Source organism: Myxocyprinus asiaticus, chromosome 13 (genome assembly GCF_019703515.2).
Source record: "Myxocyprinus asiaticus isolate MX2 ecotype Aquarium Trade chromosome 13, UBuf_Myxa_2, whole genome shotgun sequence".
In the NCBI taxonomy this organism is placed as follows: Eukaryota; Metazoa; Chordata; class Actinopteri; order Cypriniformes; family Catostomidae; genus Myxocyprinus; species Myxocyprinus asiaticus.
The window spans coordinates 47,114,189-47,135,002 of NC_059356.1; positions in this window are offsets into that span (position 1 = coordinate 47,114,189).

A 20,814-nucleotide genomic window follows, 5' to 3' on the forward strand; every position below is an offset into this window, starting at 1 on the left:
CAAGCTAAGCTACAAACTACTCAACAGAAAAATTAGTTAAGCTAAGCTAAAATCTACACTTCGGAGAAAGTAGCAAGTTACATTACAAGTTACACACCAAAAGTAGCTTGCTACATTTAAGCTACATCATATTTTTTACAACCGCAGATGCACGGAGCATACCGTCATAAGACAAAGACTTATTCACATGATGTTTATCAAAGCCATGGTACAGTATACAAATATACAGTAGCTGCAATACGTACTGGTATGTGCATATAAAAAAAACTAAAAAACAAACAAACATGTAAATTCATATTTAGACATGCTACTTATACAAACCCATGTGTTCAACATTTAAAGTAACTATTTTTACATTTTATTTTTCAGATTTAGACTACTACTGCTACAAACCCATAAACACTTAAATGTAATATTATTTGCACATTGCTGTATAAAACAGGGTGAAGGGTTGTATTTTCTTGTTTGGATTATTGGGGGGCTACCTCTCCCCATCCTCCCTGGTATCTACGCCCTTGTACTTCACTATATACCACATTCATATACCACTGTATTAACATAGTGCGTCCAGGTAATGGTACATGTCCAAAAGACATGGTAATGCCATGGAACTTTTTTATGTGTTTTCGTGTAGGCTAATACGTGTTTTGATACTCTTTTGGTTGGAAAATGTATTTACCTGCAGAAGTCGTTTACAAGCTGCAAACGTGTTGAACTTTATAAAGACCTTCTTCATCACTGGCAAACGATAGGACGCATTGGGAGGTTTCGTTTCGTATTGTAGATCTACTGCAACCAACGTTACCTTTATCTTCCGTGTTATAAAATACTCCGTGAGCTTATTGGCAAGTGAGAGCGCGCATAAATGATTCAGCAGCACGCGCACAAGCTTTCTGAGTCATTCAGATCGAATCGCGAACCGATTCAGACCGCTTTCCTATCACATGTGACCAATTCATTTTAAAGAACCCACTCTGATGAGCGGTTCATTTGTGATCGGACATCTTTAGTTTTGATTCAAAACTGCCATTAGTAAACACCGGATACAAGGCATGATGTAGCGGTGTAGCTTACTCAACGCTACGCCGCTACCTGGTCAAAAATATAACTTTGCTACTGAAAAGCTACTTGATTTAAAAACTAGCAAAGCTACCACCTCGCTACTCAGAAACGTAGTTAAGCTAATAGCTTTGCTATTAGTAGCGAAGCTACTGCCCATCACTGCTCATTGAAATGCGAAAGAGTGGAGGCCGTTGGTTAATATTTAACAAAATATATGCAGCCACACACACCAGTGAAACAGAATTATGTCCTCACTTTTAATTTCTTCTGTGACCCCAGAGAGCAAAGACACTGAGAGACGAGTCAGCCTCAATTTGATGCCAATCAGATATGAAAAAGAATGTTTTACACACAGCTCATTCAATTATTTCACATCTCTTCAAGTTCTGTTTGTTGATCCGATTAATCTTTATTTTGCCATCTTCTTTATGTTCAAGTTATTCATTAATTGTTCACATGCCATTGTTTTAAGCATAGACTTTAATTGATCAACTTTTCTGAGTACGATGAATTTGTGTTTATTATCTTACAGGTTATAAATGTAGAATTATAAATGTAGAGCTGTTCTCAGTTTAGAGATTGATATGTTTTGGTAAAGCCCAAATGAAAACAGAAATATGCCACAGGTAAACTAGCTCCTGCAGACATTCCCTCCTGTGGAAATGTAACTTTGTGGGAACTAATTTAATGTGTGTGTGTGTGTGTGTGTGTGTGTGTGTGTGTGTGATCTACATTTCTCAATTTAATTTAGGGAGAAAATATGAAAAAGGTGTCATGCATCAGGGGCAGATTGCTTCCATTTGCTGGCTGAGACTTTTAAATTAAAATCACCTGAAATTACAACTATAACAAGTAGATTGCTGCAGAGGTCCACTCATTTTCCTGTTTGTAGCAAACAGATTTTTCTTTAGATCTCATCTTTATTTGGATATTTAGACATTGTCAAAAACATTTGAAAATAATCACTATTTTAAGTTGAGCATTTTTTTGGTTTGAGGTGTCAGTTTTTGCAGTGATGCCACATTATGATTACAAACCATGGTGTTATAAAGAGAAGACATAGAGTAAGATTTTTGTTATTTATCATTTATTTCAAAAATCCAAATTCAATAAGTCAATAGACTAAATTAATGAAAAAAGTCAATATAACCAACAGCAATGAACAGGAATGGTCAGTGATAATTAATTTAGTCTACAAACAGAAGACTTAGAATAACATTTTTCTCCCACCCCTAAGCGTTAGCTTTCTCACAGTAAAAAAAAAATAAAATAAAAATCAACTGTCTCAAACTCAGCATTTGATCTGTGTGTGTGTGTGTGTGTGTGTGTGTGTGCGCGTGCATGTGGGTGAGCATGTTTTGTGTGTGCTAAGTGTTATTGCCTCACCCTTTCATTTATGTGTGTGTGAGTGTGTGTATCTGTGTGAGTTGGTTTTTGTGGATTATGAGGACATTTTACAAACTAGTAATTACGAGGGTATTATGCTATAAATGTGGTTTATGAGGACACCCCTAGTGTCCCTGTAATTCCAACAGCTTTAAAAACATACTAAACCATGTTTATTTTTTAAATGTAAAAATGCCAAAAGGTTTCTGTGAGGGTTAGGTTGAGGGGTAGATGTAGGGTATGAGGATAGAATACATAGTTTGCACAGTATAAAATCATTATATCTATGGAGAGTCCTCGTAATGATAGTACCAACACCTTTTCATTCCGGTCTGTGTGTGAGTGTGTGTGGGTGGGTGTGAGCATGAGTTTTACGCATTGTGGATGTGCTATAATATCACCCCTTCATTTATGTGTGTGTGTGTTCTGCATTGAGATTAATTTATTGATTTTATTTGACAAATAAATAATAAAAAAATGCTCGGTTTTATCGCCTCATCCATTAATTTCCTATGTGGGGTCGAATTTGACCCCGAACACCACGAGTGTGTGTTTTTTTTTTTTTTTTTGTCACACCACCACAATCCAGCTCATTTTTTGGGGTGTATGTATAGATGTGTGTGTGTGTGTATAGCAAATGTAGGAAAAGTCACCAAATCTCATGCCACTGAGATGAAGGATATCGTTTTATTTATTTTTTAAAGAAGCAACATTCAAAAGGGGTCATTTTTTACCCCAAAGCTACATAAGGGTTAAATGATATTATGTCAAATAATATTTTACTGTTTTAATAAATAGTCATTCTCGATGACCAATTCAAGCATTTTAATAAAAAATATGCATTATTAATTTGATAACTTGAACTGTACATTTAACACTGTCAGTAGATTTTGTCAGTCAGTGAATAAATACATGGATCAGTTGTTTGTTGTGATTTAAACAAACAAACACTAGTAGGGTAGAGTGGGGCACAAATTAACGCTTTTTAGTTTTCTTAAATTTGTGTAAATGCACTTGGGGTTCAAAGTATTTTTTCTTTTTTTACATTAATTTTACACATGTGTAGCCAAGTGGAGAAATTTAATGTAATTTAATTCTAGTCATAAATTGGATGTGGCCCCCTATAAGAACCAGAGTTTTGTGACACCTGCTTTCCGGCACTCTCTCATTTTAGAAACGTGAGAACATACGCTGGGCAAGAGAGCTCCTGGTTTGGTCCATCGGTTGAGAATTCTTTGGGTAAATATCAAATTTTACATAGGATGCTCATAAATTGCATTAAATATGTGTTCAGAAGAGTGGTATGTTAAAATTTTGTGTTATGTACATTTTGTATTAATCATATCTTATTTAAAGATTTATAGCCCAGAGTGTTTTCCAGTTCAGTGAATAAGTGTAATACGTGTAATACCTGCCTAGGATAGATGAAAGCTTTGATGCATTACAAGGAGCAAAGTTCTTTTCATTCATTGATTTAGCTAGTGGATATCATCAGGTTACTGTCCACGAACAAGACAGACATAAGACTGCGTTTACGGCTCCATTTGGGATCTTTGAGTGTTCTTGAATGCCCTTTGGGGATTGCAATGGACCTTCGATGTTTCAACATCTTATGCAGGCTTCCATGGGTGATCTAATTTTTCAGATCATGCTAGTGTACCTTAATGACATACTAGTGTACTCGCACACTTTAACTGAGCACTTGCAGAGACTGGTCTTTAACAGACTAAAAAACAGGTCTCAAAGTTAAGCTTGAAAAGTGTAATTTCTTACAGTAAGAAGTAACTTTCTTAGGTCATCAGATCTCAGCTCGAGGTATTGGTTTTGATCCAGCTAAAGTTGAAGCGGTCAAACAATGGAAAATTCCCAGTACATTTAAGGATAAATGCTCATTCTTAGGGTTTTGTAGTTACTACAGAAAGTTAATTGTGGTTTTTTCAAGAATTTCTGGCCCCCTCCATGATTTAGTGAACCTGTGTATCAAGCAGTTTGGCACCACAAAGAGAGAGTTTAGTGCTTTGTGGTCATCAGAGTGAAAATCAGCGTTTGAGTTGCTGAAGGAGAAGCTTACTTCCACTACTGTGTTAGGGTAGGCAGCTTTCTATCTTCCTTTCACATTGGAGACTGATGCAAGCAGTGAAGGCCATGGTGCTGTCTTATACCAGCAGCAGGGTGAGTGTAGAAGAGTCATTGCTTATGCCAGCAAGAGACTTCTTAAAGCAGAAAGGAATTAAATAAATTAGAGTAGCATGAAGCTTGAGCTACTGGCCCTCAAGTAGGCTATCTCGGAAAAATTCTGTGGTTATCTGCTGGGTTCCAAGCTTGTGGTCATCACAGATAACAACCCTCTGTGCCATCTAAAATGGCCAATCTCAGTGCAGTTGAGCAAAGATGGATTGCTAAATTATCTGTCTTTGATTTTGAGGTGAAATACCACCAAGGACAGCAAAATGCAGCTGCTGATGCCCTCTCTAGGCAGACATCAGCAGGGGAGCCTGCCACTCCTGGGGATGTAGAATATTATGACTGTATTGCCATTTGCAATATAATAAACAAAGTAACAGCCTTAGAGCCTGACTTAGTGATGGCTGGTGAAAAGTGCTGTAGTGTTAGACAGATTCATGCTTTAGAGTGTGGAGTAGAGGAAGGCAGTAACCCTCAAGGAAGTACGCCTACTCTGTTGAGTTATACAACAGCTGAACAGAAGGATTTTCAAATGAAATATCCCACTCTCAGTTCTTTCAGGACCTTTTGGGAACATAAACAAAAGCTCACCACTCGTGAGAAATCTGGTCTATCAAAGTTTGTATTGTCACTGATAAAGCAGTGGAAGTGTGTTAGAAAGTTGGATGGCTTGCTTTACCGCATTGTGAATGACCAACATCTTGGTGATTGTCAACATCTGCTCTTACCCTCATGTCTAAAAGAACAGGTCCTTGAAAGAGTTCATGACAGTATGCGACATCAGGGCATTGAGCACACACTAAACTTGTTGAGGCAACGATGCTTCTGGGTTGGCATGTATAATGATGTGGTGTGGGGCATCAAAAAGTGTCAAAGATGAATCTTAACCAAGATGCCACAGCCAAGGATACATCCTCATTTTAAGCCATTTCTGTCTTCAAGGCCCCTTGAAGTAGTGGCAGTAGTTTTTACTGTGCTTGAACATGCCTCTGATGGCCATGAGAATGTGTTAATTGTGAGGGGCTGAGATCAGAGGGCTGAGACCACTGCCAAGAAAGAGTGGTTCATGAAATATGGTGTGCCTGAACGATTGCATTCTGATCAGGGCAGAAATTTTGAAAGCGACATGATTGCTGAGCTGTGTAAAATGTATGGTGTAAAGAAAACCCACACCACACCCTATTGGCCTCAGGGTAATGCTCAGTGTGAGTGCTTTAACAGAACACTCCATGATCTATTGTACACTTCCCCCTGAAAAGAAAAAGCGTTGGCCAGGACACCTTCCTCAGTTGGGTTATTCTTATAATGTAACACCACTTGCAACCACTGGATACTCACCACATTACTTGCTGTTTGGAGTCAACCAGCATCTTCCATTATATGCACTACTAGGTCAAGAGTAAACTGTGGACAGAAAACATGATTGGTTAGTGATTTACCAAGACAGATTGAGAGAAGCTCATGAAAAGCTAGGGAATACGCCAAACACAAGGTTGCTGAAAGACTTGCCCCTTTGACCCTTTCTCCCACAACACCACAATCAAGGGGAGAATCTGTTTTTCAGGTTGATGTGGTGCATTCTGATCCTGATTTTGTTGTGTTAGAAGATGTCACATATCCTAGTCTGCAAGACACAGAGAATGTGAACCAACCCTGAAAACACTGTGTCAACCATTGAAGCCCGTATAGGTAAACCTGTACTGATTTCAGAGAACACTGAACAAGGTTCTGTACCAGAGAGAGTTGAGTCTAGCAACGACACAGCTCCTAGAGTGTCTGGTCCAGAGAAGGTTGAGCCTGACACTGGCACATCTCCTAGAGTGTCTTAACCAGAGATGAAAAAGCCTGGCCCAGCACCAAGAAGAACTAAAAGAACCAATGCTGGCATACACTCAAACCCATTTCACTCATTCATGAAGTCTTCACACAGGTGTTAACAAGCCTGGGTAGTGTGTTCTTTAGAGAAGCTGTTAAAGAAGTGAAAAATATGTATTAAGTCATCGGGGACAATGACTTTTAGCAGGGGAGAATGTAGCCAAGTGGAGAAATTTCATGTCATTTAAATCTAGTCATAAATTGGACATGGCCCCTTTAAGAACCAGAGTTTTGTGACACCTGTTTTCTGGCACTCTCTCGTGTTAGAAACGTGAGAACATATGCTGGGCAAGAGAGCTCCTGGTTTTGTTCATCGGTTGAGAATTCTTTAGGTAAATATATAATTTTACACAGGATGCTCATAAATTGCATTAAATATGTGTTCAGAAGAGTTAAAATGGAGCGTTTGCTATGTATCATTTTTGAGGAATGCATATGGATTGCATTTGTGGAGCTTGACAACATTTCTGCACACATGTGAGGACTGGGTATGTAAATTTAGTATTATTCATAACTCATATTTAATGATTTATAGCCCAGAGTGTTTTCCAGTTTAGTGGATAAGTAATACATGTTATATATGAAAACATGTAATGAGAATTTTATTATTTAAGCTGTTGTGCATGTCCTTAAAGCCTGGTTGAAAATGCATGGAGTTCTTTGAGTGACTTAAGCATGTGTTAAATGCATAAAATGCTTTGAGTGATTTAAGCAAGTACTTACATACAAACAATGCTGTGAATTATATAAGCATGTATTAAGGTGATGTATGCTAAAACATATGATTAGGCTAATGCCCTGTTTGTATTTTCTTTTGACATTAGCCTCTAAAGTATTTAATTGTACCATATTTCATTTTTGTGTTACATTTCCGTATTTCAGTTTCATTATTTCCTTCATTATATTTGTTAAAAATAGAATATGGCCCCATCGACTGCCTTTTTCTTCTTCTTTTTTATATACAGCTGTCAGAATAAAACCCTAAAATATATTTTTGTACCCTGTGTTGTTTCTTTATAACCAACCAGCTACTCATCTATCATGATCTATAACTCTGCATAAAATTGAATGACATCTACAGTGGCATGCAAAAGTTTGGGCACCCCTGGTCAAAATTTCTGTTGCTGTGAATAGTTAAGTGAGTAGAAGATGAACTGATCTCCAAAAGGTATAAAGTTAAAGATGAAACATTCTTTTCAACATTTTAAGCAATATTAGTGTATTATTTTTATTTTGTACAATTTTAGAGTGAAAAAAGGGAAAGGAGCACCATGCAAAAGTTTGGGAACCCCAAGAGATTTAAGCTCTCAAATAACTTTTACCAAGGTCTCAGACCTTAATTAGCTTGTTAGGGCTATGGCTTGTTCACAATCATCGTTTGGAAAGGCCAGGTGATGCAAATTTCAAAGCTTTATACATACTCTGACTCCTCAAATCTTGTCCCAACAATCAGCAGCCATGGGCTCCTCTAAGCAGCTGCCTAGCACTCTGACAATTAAAATAATTGATGCTCACAAAGCAGGAGAAGGCTATAAGAAGATAGCAAAGCATTTTCAGGTAGCTGTTTCCTCAGTTCATAATGTAATTAAGAAATGGCAGTTAAAAGGACTGGTGGAGTTCAAGTTGAGGTCTGGAAGACCAAGAAAACTTTCAGAGAGAACTCCTCGTAGGATTGCTATAAAGGCAAATCAAAACCCCTTTTTGACTGCAAAAGACCTTAAGGAAGATTTAGCAGACTCTGGAGTAGTGGTGCACTGTTCTACTGTGCAGCGACACCTGCACATATATGACCTTCATGGAAGAGTCATGAGAAGAAAACCTTTCCTGCATCCTCACCACAAATTTCAGTGTCAGAAGTTTGCAAATGAACATCTAAACAAGCCTGATGCATTTTGGAAACAAGTCCTGCGGACTGATGAAGTTCAAATATAATGTTTTGGCCGCAATGAGCAAAGGTATGTTTGGAAAAAAAAGGTTGCAGAATTTCATGAAAAGAACACCTCTCCAACTGTTAAGCACGGGGTGGATCGATCATGCTTTGGGCTTGTGTTGATGCCAGTGGCACAGGGGAACATTTCACTGGTAGAGGAAAGATTGGATTAAATTAAATACCAGCAAATTCTGGAAGTAAACATCACACCATCTGTAAAAAAGCTGAAGATGAAAAGAGGATTGCTTCTACAACAGGATAATGATCTTAAACACATCTCAAAATCCACAATGGACTACCTCAAGAGGAGCAAGCTGAAGGTTTTGCCATGGCCCTCACAGTCCCCTGACCTAAACATCATTGAAAATCTGTGGATAGACCTCAAAAGAGCAGTGCATGCAAGACGGCCCAAGGATCTCACAGAACTAGAAGCCTTTTGCAAGGAAGAATGGGTGAAAATCCCCCAAACAAAAATTTAAAGACACTTAGCTGGCTACAAAAAGCTTTTACAAGCTGTGATAGTTGCCAGGGGGTGTTACTAAGTACTGACCATGCAGGGTGCCCAAACTTTTGATTTGGGCCCTTTTCCTTTTTTGTTATTTTGAAACTGTAAAAGATTAATATAAAAAAATAAAATTGCTTAAAATATTAAAGAAATGTGTCATCTTTAACTTTAAGCCTCTTGGAAATCAGGCCATCTTTTGCTCGCTTAGCTATTCACAGCAACAGAAATTTTGATCAGGGGTGCCCAAACTTTTGCATGCCACTGTACGTTAATATTATTCTGTTTGTTTCCATGTCTCAACCTCGGGATTCATATCCCAAAGTTACCAGAGCCAGCCAGATCCAGATCCAGCTCCAGCTCCGTTCCTGCTTGGTGTTGTACTCTACTGCCATGTGTCTCTGAGTGATGATGACTAAATGCAGCCGGTGCTAGCCAGACATCACTTCATTCTTTTATGATAGACTTCAGAGGATGAACTGATGCCAACTCCAACTGTAAGACATGGGATACTTCATATGCCACTGCCTGAACCTTGGATTTAGGATGGACCCCACCAAACCTCACTGAAATGATCTGCTGGTTGAACTACGATGCATCTCATCATTGATCACTGCCTGCATCACCTTTGTCTATTGATGGACTACACTCTTGAAATGGAATACATAGACTATCATTTAACTGCCAACAAAACCCTTCATGTAATGTTTTATGTGTGTGTTCATGTATTTCTTGTCTTTTATTTTGTAGTTTAGTTCCTGTTTCATGTCATGTGTTCCTAGTCATGTGATGTCCTGTTTTCCCTTCATGTTCATGTGTCTTGTTTTTATTGGTTTATTGTTTGATTATCTTGTTTAGAGTTCTGTTTGTTCACTGATTTATGTTCTCCCATGTCCAAGTATTTAAGCCCTTGTGTTTTCCATTGTTGGTTGCCAGGTATTGTGATATATAACTTTGACAAAGTTTACAGTCAAGTCAAGTTTTAAGTCAAGTTTATGTTTCACGTTTGTAATTAGTCTTTTTTTGGATATCACGTTTGTCAATAAAATTGCACTTGGGTTCTTCACGTCATCATCTTCGTCATTGCCAGCACCAGCGCATTGTTACACTTCTTCAGTCAACTAACAAAGGACAGTGCATCTAGGTGAACTTCTGCAGGACGGACTTCAAAGACATTGGTCATTAATCTTACAGTTCATAAAAACTTTTTTTTTTTTTTTAAACACTGACCCTTAACACTTACTTGGTTTACTAATCTTAAACCATGACTTGCACTGCACACAAATAACTAATATTGGCATTATATTCATGATGTTTAGCCAGAGGGGAACTGGCCCCCACAGTGAGCCTGGTTTTTTCCAAGCTTATTTTTCTCCATTAACAAACATCTTATGGAGTTTTGTGTTCTTTGCCACAGTCGCCTTCAGCTTGCTCACTGGGGCTCTAAATACAGTTATTACTTAATTTTTATGCACAATTTACAATCATATTTTATCAAACTACACAATGATGATTCTAAGACTTTATAGATATTACAGTTTAATTTTATGTTATGCATGATTTTCTGTAAAGCTGCTTTGAAACGATGTGTATTGCAAAAAGCGCTATACAAATAAATATGACTTGACTTGAAATTACTTGGTACAAATATGTGGACTTGTTTCATAAATACAGTTTATACATTTTTTGCTATCTACTTGGGAAAAAAAGAAAGTGAAATGTTACAAAATACGGTTACAATTGTAACTGCTGAGGGGCACAATGTAACATGACAATTATGACAGCTTAAAATAGCCCTCTAACAACTATATCTGATCTAATTAGAATAAATAGAAGATAAACTGAAATATAGTCAATATAAGCCATTTATTATCTTAGTCATATATATATTATAGCAATCATTTTGACACGACAATAAATGCACAACAACGCCACAGTATTGGCTGAAATAATGCATGGATTGATCACACACAGAAACACACACACACACACACACACACTAGAGTCTAGACTAAAGACTCATCTGTTCAGTCAGGCATACACCTAATCTATCCTTCAACTCACAATTAGGCTGCTTTAGTTAGGTCTGCTGGAACCAGAAACATTTATCACAATCTATAACTCTGCAATAAATTTAATGGCATCTACAGTAATATTATTATATTTGTTTCCCAGTCTCAACCTTGGGATTCATATCCCGAGGTTACCAGAGCCGGCCAGATTCAGCTCTGTTCCTGCTTGGTGTTGGACTCCACTGCTACATGTTGCTGTGTGATGATGACTAAATGCAGCCGGTACCAGCCAGACATCACTTCAGTCTATTACGATGGACTTCATAGGATGAACTGATGCCAGTTCCAACCATAAGACATGGGATACATCATATGCAATAATACAATACTTACTTAGTTTAATAATTTTAAACCATGACCTGCACTGCACATAAGTAAGTAATATTGGGACTGGCCCCCACAGTGAGTCTGGTTTCTCCCAAGGTTATTTTTCTCCATTAACAAACATCTTATGGAGTTTTGTGTTCCTTGCCACAGTCGCCTTCAGCTTGCTCACAGGGGTTCTAAATACAATATTATTTAATTATTAAATTTTTATACACAATTTACAATCATATTTAATCAAACAATGCAATGATCACTCTTAAGACTTTATAGATATTACAGTTTCATTTTCTGGTAATACATGATTTTCTGTAAAGCTGCTTTGAAATGATGTGTGTTGTGAAAAGCGCTATACAAATAAAAATGATTTGACTTGCACACACACACACACACACACACATGCACGCATTAAGGGGAATTATGTACATTACATATCTGACTGCATGGAACTGCATATCGTTTTTTCTAATTGCAGTGTTACAGCATGCCCCGTCAGCGCAACTGGGATTTAAACCTGGTATATCACTTTTGCTGGCTTGCGAAAAATTAACCCTTCTGTGGTCTTAACGATCAAGTCCCTAGTTGTCCTTAAGGGTCAAATTGACCTTTTAATAAACTTAACCATCTTTATTCAACACTCCTTTTCCAAGTTTTACCATCTGTCTGTCTTAGTAGTGTAAACTTGTAATGTTTGAAATTCGTCTATGCAAAAAACGCAAGTAACATAGGTGCACTGTATAATGAGGTCACAGATGCCAAGAGCGCTAACTGGGTAATGAAAAACCAACAAATTTGTGTCTTTTCCAATTTGTAGATTTGTTCTTGCTAATTAACGGCACAGCAAATCAATTATTTCAACATTTTTATTATTTTATTATTTATTTACTGTATTTTCCGGAAATAAAGTCGCACCTGACTATAAGTCACACCGGGTCAAAATTGCGTCATAAGTCACACTGACAGAGGTTGGATCTGGAAGGCACTAATGACCCGAGAACAGCCGCCTGGCCTCCATTCACCGGTTCAGATGTCAAATGCACTCCGTTAAGATGACAGTACCTCAGAATCTACACATTGTATCACAATGTTTTTGGATTTGTTTAAAACAGGAGAATTTGCTTTTAGTAATCATTTGTTACAGTTTCTCATATTCCTTTTATGTTTCATGAGAGAAACGCGACAAGTAAGCCACATCTGTTCATAACTCTATGCTGTGCAGGTCTGTTTCTAGGCTGGGAGGGTGCCAAAGAGGAGGCCTCTGCCACACCATTTGATAAGTTTCCATGGCACACCTGACAATCTTTCACGGCACAGTGGTTGGGAAACACTGGTTTAGGTAGCCAAATTGTGTTACAGAAGATTTGGCTGTCATCTCTCAGACAGCCACAGTTTCTTCTCCTGTCTCCCGCATTCACTTTCTTGGAGTGCATGTGAAGGGGGTTGGGGAGGGGTGACAGCCGTTAACAGTAACAGAAATTTCAAATTAGAACTGAGTCAAGTTATTGCTTGCATTTGAAGCAGGAAGCTGCATATCCAATCACTGTAATGAGGTTATCAAACAAATCAGACAATGCACAGGCAATTTAGTGATATCCCCGTGACCGATCTTGAAATAAAATCCCGAGTCCTCTTTGTCTGAGACCGAGACAAGATCGAGTAAAAATGTGGCCGATTCCGAGACGAGACCTTCAAAAATTGGTCTCGAGTACTACAACACTGATATACAGACCTGAAAGGCAGGGGACGTCCCAACACAGCTTCAAAAATCTCATTAAAAAGCTTCAAAAGCTTTTAGTAAAGGCTTTGTTTGCTCTGTCTCTCTACTTTTGGTCTCTACTATCCTTCCTCTAACACCAGAAAAATTTTTTTTCTATCGCATAATATACAGATCTGATAGGCAGGGGGAGCCCCAACTCCGCCCATAGATATCCACTCTTTTTTGAGAAGCCTCACTATACAATTGTAGAAAAAGGTCAAAAAGTTATTATAAGAACACTCATACTCAAAATTTCAATATTTCAGCTCTTACCATACTAAATGAGTCTATTTTTACTTTTCTCTCAGCTTGTCTGGGTAAATAATCCATGGTGTCCACTATCTAATCCACTAAACTAATCCACTGTCTCAAATGTCCAAAAATTGCATAAAAAATTCTAAACAATTAAATATTTGTTAAAAGTGTAAGATTATTTCAGAAATGAAGACATTCTACATGCACATACACGCAGAGAAAATAAGTGTAAGTTTGAAGTGTGCACAAATTACATGTTGATTGTCGTTCAATCCTTTAAAAGGTGTGTCATTGCACTCTAAATTTGTCTGCGTTAAAAATATCCCAATTGGCAACCCAGCGCTGGGTAAATATTGGACAGAACACACGTTGGGTTAAACTAACCCAGCAAAGTTGGGTTACACATTTTAACCCAGCAGGTTGGGTCAAAAACTACCCAACACTGTGAAAATAACCCAACAAAATCATTCTGGGTTAGAAAAATAACCCGCAAACTTTAGTGACATGGAATAAAAATTAAACCTTTTATAAAATATCATATAATATGAAATACCAATGATAACATTAAAAAAAACTTTAACATTAAAAACCAAGCCTCTTTTATGTCAGTAACATCACCGGGTAAAAATATTCCAGAAAGTCAAAATCTTTTAATATAACTATATTTGAATATTAAACACAACTAAATATCAGTAAACAGCCGGACAGTAATTAAATGGTTCTGCCCAACCTTGGCTGAAAGCTTTACAATTGTCAGATGTTTTTACAGTAATCATTGTCTGTCTGGAGTTACAATGTTTCCAGCCACACTGAATACAATTTCTGTCAATGAAATTACTGACAAACATGTATGAGGTGTTTTCTTCTTCTTCTTATTCCCATTAACAACTACATGGAAATATGCACATGAAGATATAAATAACACTGCAAGATAAAGCACTGACAATGTTTTAAAAGCAGAAAAGCCTTTTTAAATAAAACCTTGTCAAATGATCCAGTTGAGGAGATGGGGCATCTGAGCTGCGGGAAATATAGAGCTGAACACAATAAACTAAAGCACTTGGCAGGTTAACGCAGCCTATATAAATTACATTAATAAGCTATATTAACAACATAAATCTAATATTGCTACTTACATCTGCACAGAATGAAGTGAATTCACAGCTGAACTTGAACAAGGTGCGTAAAACCTTGTGAATAGGCCGGTGCTGTAACAATGAAAAGTCTTTAAAAAATGAAATAATCAACATCTCTAGCATAAAGAATGACAAAACAGTCACACAGGATCTAATACTTCACTATACTGAATGTATTCTTTTATTTTACAAATTTATTTCAGGTTTTCGTTAGGTTTAGTAACATGTTACGTTCACGTGCACTTCACCATGGGTGGCACTCCCCCACCGCACCTGAACGGTCATCACAGTGATCTTAGCAGCCATAAGCCAATGCCCCAACCCTATGCCCATGCCCAGTGTGGCATAAATGCGCTCTGCCTTTGGTGGGGACACTTCTGTCATTTTGCTTTGCAATTTACTGGAAAGGAGCAGGAGCTCCTCTACAACGGAGCAGGTAGTTGAGCGTGTGAATAGGTGCATGAGCAGATTGCCAGCTGTCAAACAAAATCATTGATAACAGCTGCAACTTGTACTCATTATAACAAACTCCAGTGCTGAATTGTCACTTGTGATGAGGAGGAGGGCCAGAGGACCCGCTGCTGTCCGCCGGGGGAGGAGCAAGCTGGTGTCCACCAGAGGGCGGAGGAGCGGTTGAGGACCGTGCGACAGCGTGTCCGGGAGCCAGCGAGCAAGTTTTTCTCTCTCTCTCTCTCTCTCTCTCTCTCTCTGTCACTCCACCTCGATCTTTCCCTCTCCCCCTTCCCTCCCCTCGTCTCTCCTAGGGCTCTAAAAGTCGGGGAAGACCTGCCAGCAGGCACGGCCATAAGGGCAACGTCCTCCCCTCCAGGGGGTTTCCCCAGCCTGAGACAGGCGATGGAGGAGTGTGATGAGGAGGGCAGGGCCGGCTCGTGAGGACACATGGCCGGCCCTGAATCGGGCTAATCAGCTGGTTAGATAAAGACTCACATAAAGACTAGCCGGAGGCGCCAGTTCGAGAGTGAGAGATGCACACGGCCGCGCTGTGTGTTCGTGTTTGTTTTAAGTTTTTATGTTGAGTTTTTATTAAACCTTATTTATACTGTTCAGCCGGTTCCTGCCTCCTCCTTGCCCGTCCTTTATCTGTTACATCACTTATTATATATAATACACACAAACAAAATGGAAACTCCTGCTCAAGAACTGGAGATATTTCTTCCACCTTAGACACTTTCCTTACGAAAGCTATTTCAAAAAGTGGTAGGGACAAAATTGCCAAAGGCAAAAGGTGAGTGGGACATGTCCCACCCCTCCCACCCATCAATGATGCCCATGTCTTTCGTTTGCTTTTGTTTTTTGTGTGCTTTTATTTTTTGTGTGCTTTCATTTGCTTTTTAGGGTGTTTTATTTTTATGTATTTTTGTGTGTGTGTGTGTGTGTACTTTTGTTAGCTCTCTCAGTTGCTTTTGTATATGCTTTTGATACCTCTTTCTTTTGCTTTTATGTGCTTTTGTTAGCTCTTTCATTTGCTATACAAATGTATATCCAACTCGATGTTGTGTCGATGTAGTGACACTAGGGGTCACTCTTGGGAGCCTGAAACACCTCTGGTCTTTGAAAAAAGGCCAGTGAAAATTGGCGAGTGGTATTTGCATACCCCGGACATACGGGTATAAAAGGAGCTGGTATGCAACCACTCATTCAGATTTTCTCTTCGGAGCCGAACGGTCGATGCTCACTGAGCTGAATTCCCACGGCTGTTCATTCACCTCTGCTGGATCTGACGGCGCATTTCAGCAGCTTCTCCCCCCTCTGCACTGGTGCACTGCAGAGAACACCCCTGGGCACTTCGGCAGAAATAAAAGAGTATATTTCACTTAGAGAGCGGAACACACGGAATGTCTTTTTAAAGACGCGTCTTTTTAAAGATGCCTTTCCATTTGTGTGCTATTCCTGGTTGCGGTCGTTATCTCTCGCCTTCTGACGGCCACGATCACTGTCTTTCGTGTCTGGGCACTACCCACATGGAGACAGCGTTCGTGGATGGGTCATGTACTCATTGCGAGAACATGTCCATGGCAACGATTCGGTCGCGGCTTGCCTTCATAAGAAAGAAAGCCACCCAAGAGGCTCCCCACCTCGGTCCTTCTACCCATAGGCAATTTGGGGACCCCAATGGGACCATCTCCGCCGGGTATCCCCCCACGGACCTCCCATTCCCCAGCACACTCTTCTGCCCCGATTGGGCTTCCAGATGAGACTGCCGGCTTGTCTCACGGCGAGTTCGATCTCTTATTCGGAGCCCGCGAAGGTGATGAGCTCTCGAGCGCAGCATCAGAGAGCGGGCTCTTCCAGTCGGACGTGGAAGTCTCAGCTGGGCTCCTCCCTTTGGGTGCGGTCGCCCAGTCACAGGCTGAGGCAGAGATGATGGACATGCTTTCCCAGGCAGCCGGTAGCATCGGGCTAGAGTGAAACCCTCCGCCCTGCATGCCATGGCTCTCCTGCAAGTCCACCAAGCCAAGGTGCTAAAGGAACTGCACGAGGGTAGTTCCGCCCTGGGACTGATGCAGGAGCTGTGCTCTGTGACCGATATCGCTCTCCGGGTGACGAAGGACATGGTGCGGTCTCTCGGGCGGGCGATGTCCACCTTGGTGGTCCAGGAGCGCCGCCTTTGGCTCAACCTGGTTGAGATGGGAGAGGCCAACAAGGCATGGTTCCTTGCTGCCCCCATTTCCCAGGTTGGCCTGTTCGGCGACACCATCGAGGACTTTGCCCAGCAGTTCTCAGAGGTGAAGCAGCAGACAGAGGCTATCCGGCACATCCTGCCCCAGCGTGGCTCAAGATCCCGCACCCCATTTGCTCGTTGCCAAGGGCATCCCCCTGCGGTGACTGCACTGGCTCCGCCGCAGCCCGCCCCTGCGGCCCGGCCCCAGCGTGGAGCAGAAGCAGACACCACCTGTCTCACGGTCGGCCGCCAAGAACCCGTGTAAGGCTTCGAAGTGCCCCTGAGACGGGCAACCCAGGGACAATGAAACCCGCTGCTCTGGAGCTGGTAAGCAGACCACTCCATCCCCCAGTGGAGGGCCGGGAGGAGAATCTTTTTGTTACCTTTGCATTTAATTGCACCACATGCCCAAGTGGCTGCGGTACCCAAGAGTTCAGCAAGAGTGGTGGCACAAATCTGCCCCCGATGTGACAGTCTCCACGGGTCACAAGGTCAGGCCTCTTCCTCCACTGTCCCAGGCTGTTCCGGGGGTGGTCACAAGGAGCCAGGTAAATGCTTCGATGTCACTGAACTCAGCATGGCCACGACACGGCGTGGCACCTCAGGCTCCACCCCGCCGTGAGGCCCCACCCACCAGTATGTCTGACAAGATTGTCCCCTTGGTCCCCCTCGCCTGGAGCTTGGACGCGTGGCTTGCGCTTTCCAACCCGTCGCGATGGCTGGTCCGGACCGTCTGGACCATCCGACTCAGCTACGCGATTCAGTTCGCCAGGTGTCCGCCCAGGTTCAGCGGCGTCCACTTCACCTCGGTGAAGGGCGAAAACGCCGCTACCTTGTACGTGGAGATCGCTACCCTCCTACGGAAGGATGCGATAGAGCCTGTCCCTCCGGCTGAGATGAAGAGGGGGTTTTACAGCCCCTACTTCATTGTACCAAAGAAAGGTGGTGGTTTGCGGCCAATCTTGGACCTGCGAGTACTGAACCGGGCTTTACACAGACTCCCATTCAAGATGCTAACGCAAAAGCATATTCTAGCGAGCATCTGGCATCAAGATTGATTTGCGGCGGTAGACCTGAAGGACGCGTACTTCCACGTCTCGATTCTACCTCGACACAGACCCTTCCTGCGGTTTGCATTCGAGGATCAGGCGTATCAGTACAAGGTCCTCCCTTTCGGCCTGTCCTTGTCCCCTCGCATCTTCACGAAGGTCGCAGAGGCAGCCCTTGCCCCGCTAAGGGAAGTGGGCATTCGCATCCTCAACTATATCGATGATTGGCTAATCCTAGCTCACTCTCGGGATGTGTTGTGTGCACACAGGGACCTGGTGCTCTCACACCTCAGTCGACTAGGGCTTCGGGTCAACTGGGAAAAGAGCAAGCTCCTCCCGGTTCAGAGCATCTCTTTTCGTGGCTTGGAGTTGGACTCAGTCTAGTTGACGGCGCACCTCACGAACGAGCGCGCACATTTGGTGCTGACCTGTTTGAAGGTGTTCAGACAGAAGACAGTGGTTCCACTGAAACTGTTTCAGAGGCTCCTGGGGCATATGGAATCCTCAGCGGTGGCCAATCCGCTCAGGTTGATGCATTTGAGACCGCTTCAACACTGGCTTCAGACTCGAGTCCTGAGATGGGCATGGTGCCACAGAACACATCGCGTGGCCAACACGCCGATCTTTCACCACCTCTTCAGCCCTTGGTCTGATCTCATGTTTCTACGGGCAGGCGTTCCCCTAAAGCAGGTCTCCAGGCGCGTCGTGGTTATGACAGATGCCTCCAAAATGGGCTGGGGCGCTGTATGCAACGGGCACGCAGCCGCCGGCTCATGGACGGGCCCGCGGCTACGTTGGCACATCAACTGCCTCAAGTTGCAATTCTGCTTGCCGTGCAGAGGTTTCGGCCGTTGATCCAGGGCAAGCATGTGTTAGTTCGGACAGACAACATGGCAATGGTACATATGTCAACCGTCAAGGCGTTCTGTGCTCCCGTTGTATGTCACAACTCACCTGCCGTCTCCTCCTCTGGAGTCAGCAGCACCTCAAGTCGCTGCGAGCCACTCACATCCCAGAAAACCTCAACATTGCAGCGGACACGCTGTCACGGCAGGTTACCCTCAGGTGAGAGTGGAGTCTCCACCCTCAGGTGTTCCAGCTGATTTGGAGTCGATTCGGGCAGGCACAGGTAGATCTGTTCACCTCCCAAGAATCCTCCCTCTGCCCGCTCTGGTATGCCCTGACCGAGGCACCCGTTGGTATAGACGTGCTGGCACACAGCTGGCCCCCTGGACTTCGCAAATATGCGTTCCCCCCAGTGAGCCTATTTGCACAGACCCTATGCAAGGTCAGGGAGGACAAGGAGCAGGTCATCCTGGTAGCACCCTACTGGCCCACCTAGACATGGTTCTCGGACCTCACGCTCCTCGTGACAGCCCCCCCTGGCAAATTACCCTGAGGAAGGACCTTCTTTCTCAGGGACGGTGCACCATTTGGCACCCACGACCAGACCTCTGGAATCTCCATGACTGGCTGGAACATGGAAGACTTAAGCGGCTTACCACCCGCGGTGGTAGACACGATCACTCAGGCTAGGGCCCCCTCTACGAGGTGCCTGTATGCCTTTAAGTGGCGTCTAATCACTAAGTGGTGTTCTTCCCAACACGAAGACCCCCAGAGATGCGCAGTTGGATCGGTGCTTTCCTTCCTGCAGGAGAGGTTGGAAGGGCGGCTGTCCCCCTCCACCTTGAAGGTGTATATAGCCGCTATAGTGGCACACCACGACACAGTGGACAGTAAGTCCTTAGGGAAGCACGACCTGATCATCAGGTTCCTGAGAGGTTGAATCCCTTCAGACCGCGCCTCGAACCCTCATGGGACCTCTCTGTAGTTCTTCAGGGTCTACGGAGAGCCCCCTTTGAGCCCTTGCAGTCAGCTGAGTTTAAGGCATTCTCTTTGAAGACTGCCCTCCTGACTGCGCTCACTTCCATCAAGAGGGTAGGAGACCTGCAAGTGTTCTCTGTCAGCGAAACATGCCTCTAGTTCAGTCCGGGCTACTCTCACGTGATCCTGAGACCTCAACCGGGCTATGTGCCCAAGGTTCCCACGACCCCTTTTAGGGACCAGGTGGTGAACCTGCAAGAGCTGCCCCAGGAGGAAGCAGACCCAGACCTGATGTTGCTGTGTCCAGTACGAGCTTTACGCATCTATTTGGATCGCACGCAGAGCTTTAGAGTCTCTGAGCAGCTCTTTTTCTGCTTTGGTGGACAGCGGAAAGGAAGTGCTGTCTCCAAGCAGAGGATCGCCCACTGGCTCATTGACACCATAACAATGGCAAATCACGCCCAGGATGTGCCGCCCCTGGCAGGGCTACGAGCACATTCTACCAGAGGTGTAGCAGCCTCCTGGACCTTGACCAGTGGCGCCTCTCTAACAGACATCTGCAGAGCAGCGGGCTGGGCAACACCTAACACCTTTGCGAGGTTCTACAATATCCAGGTGGAACCGGTTTCGTCCCGTGTAGTGGCACGCACAAGCAGGTAAGTCCGGGACAGCTGGCCAGGTATATCGCTTGCGCATAGCGCCTTGCACCTCCCCTGAGCTGAAGACGTGTGCTGTTGACTCCCAGTAGTGTTCACAAACTGTGTTCCCTGGATGAT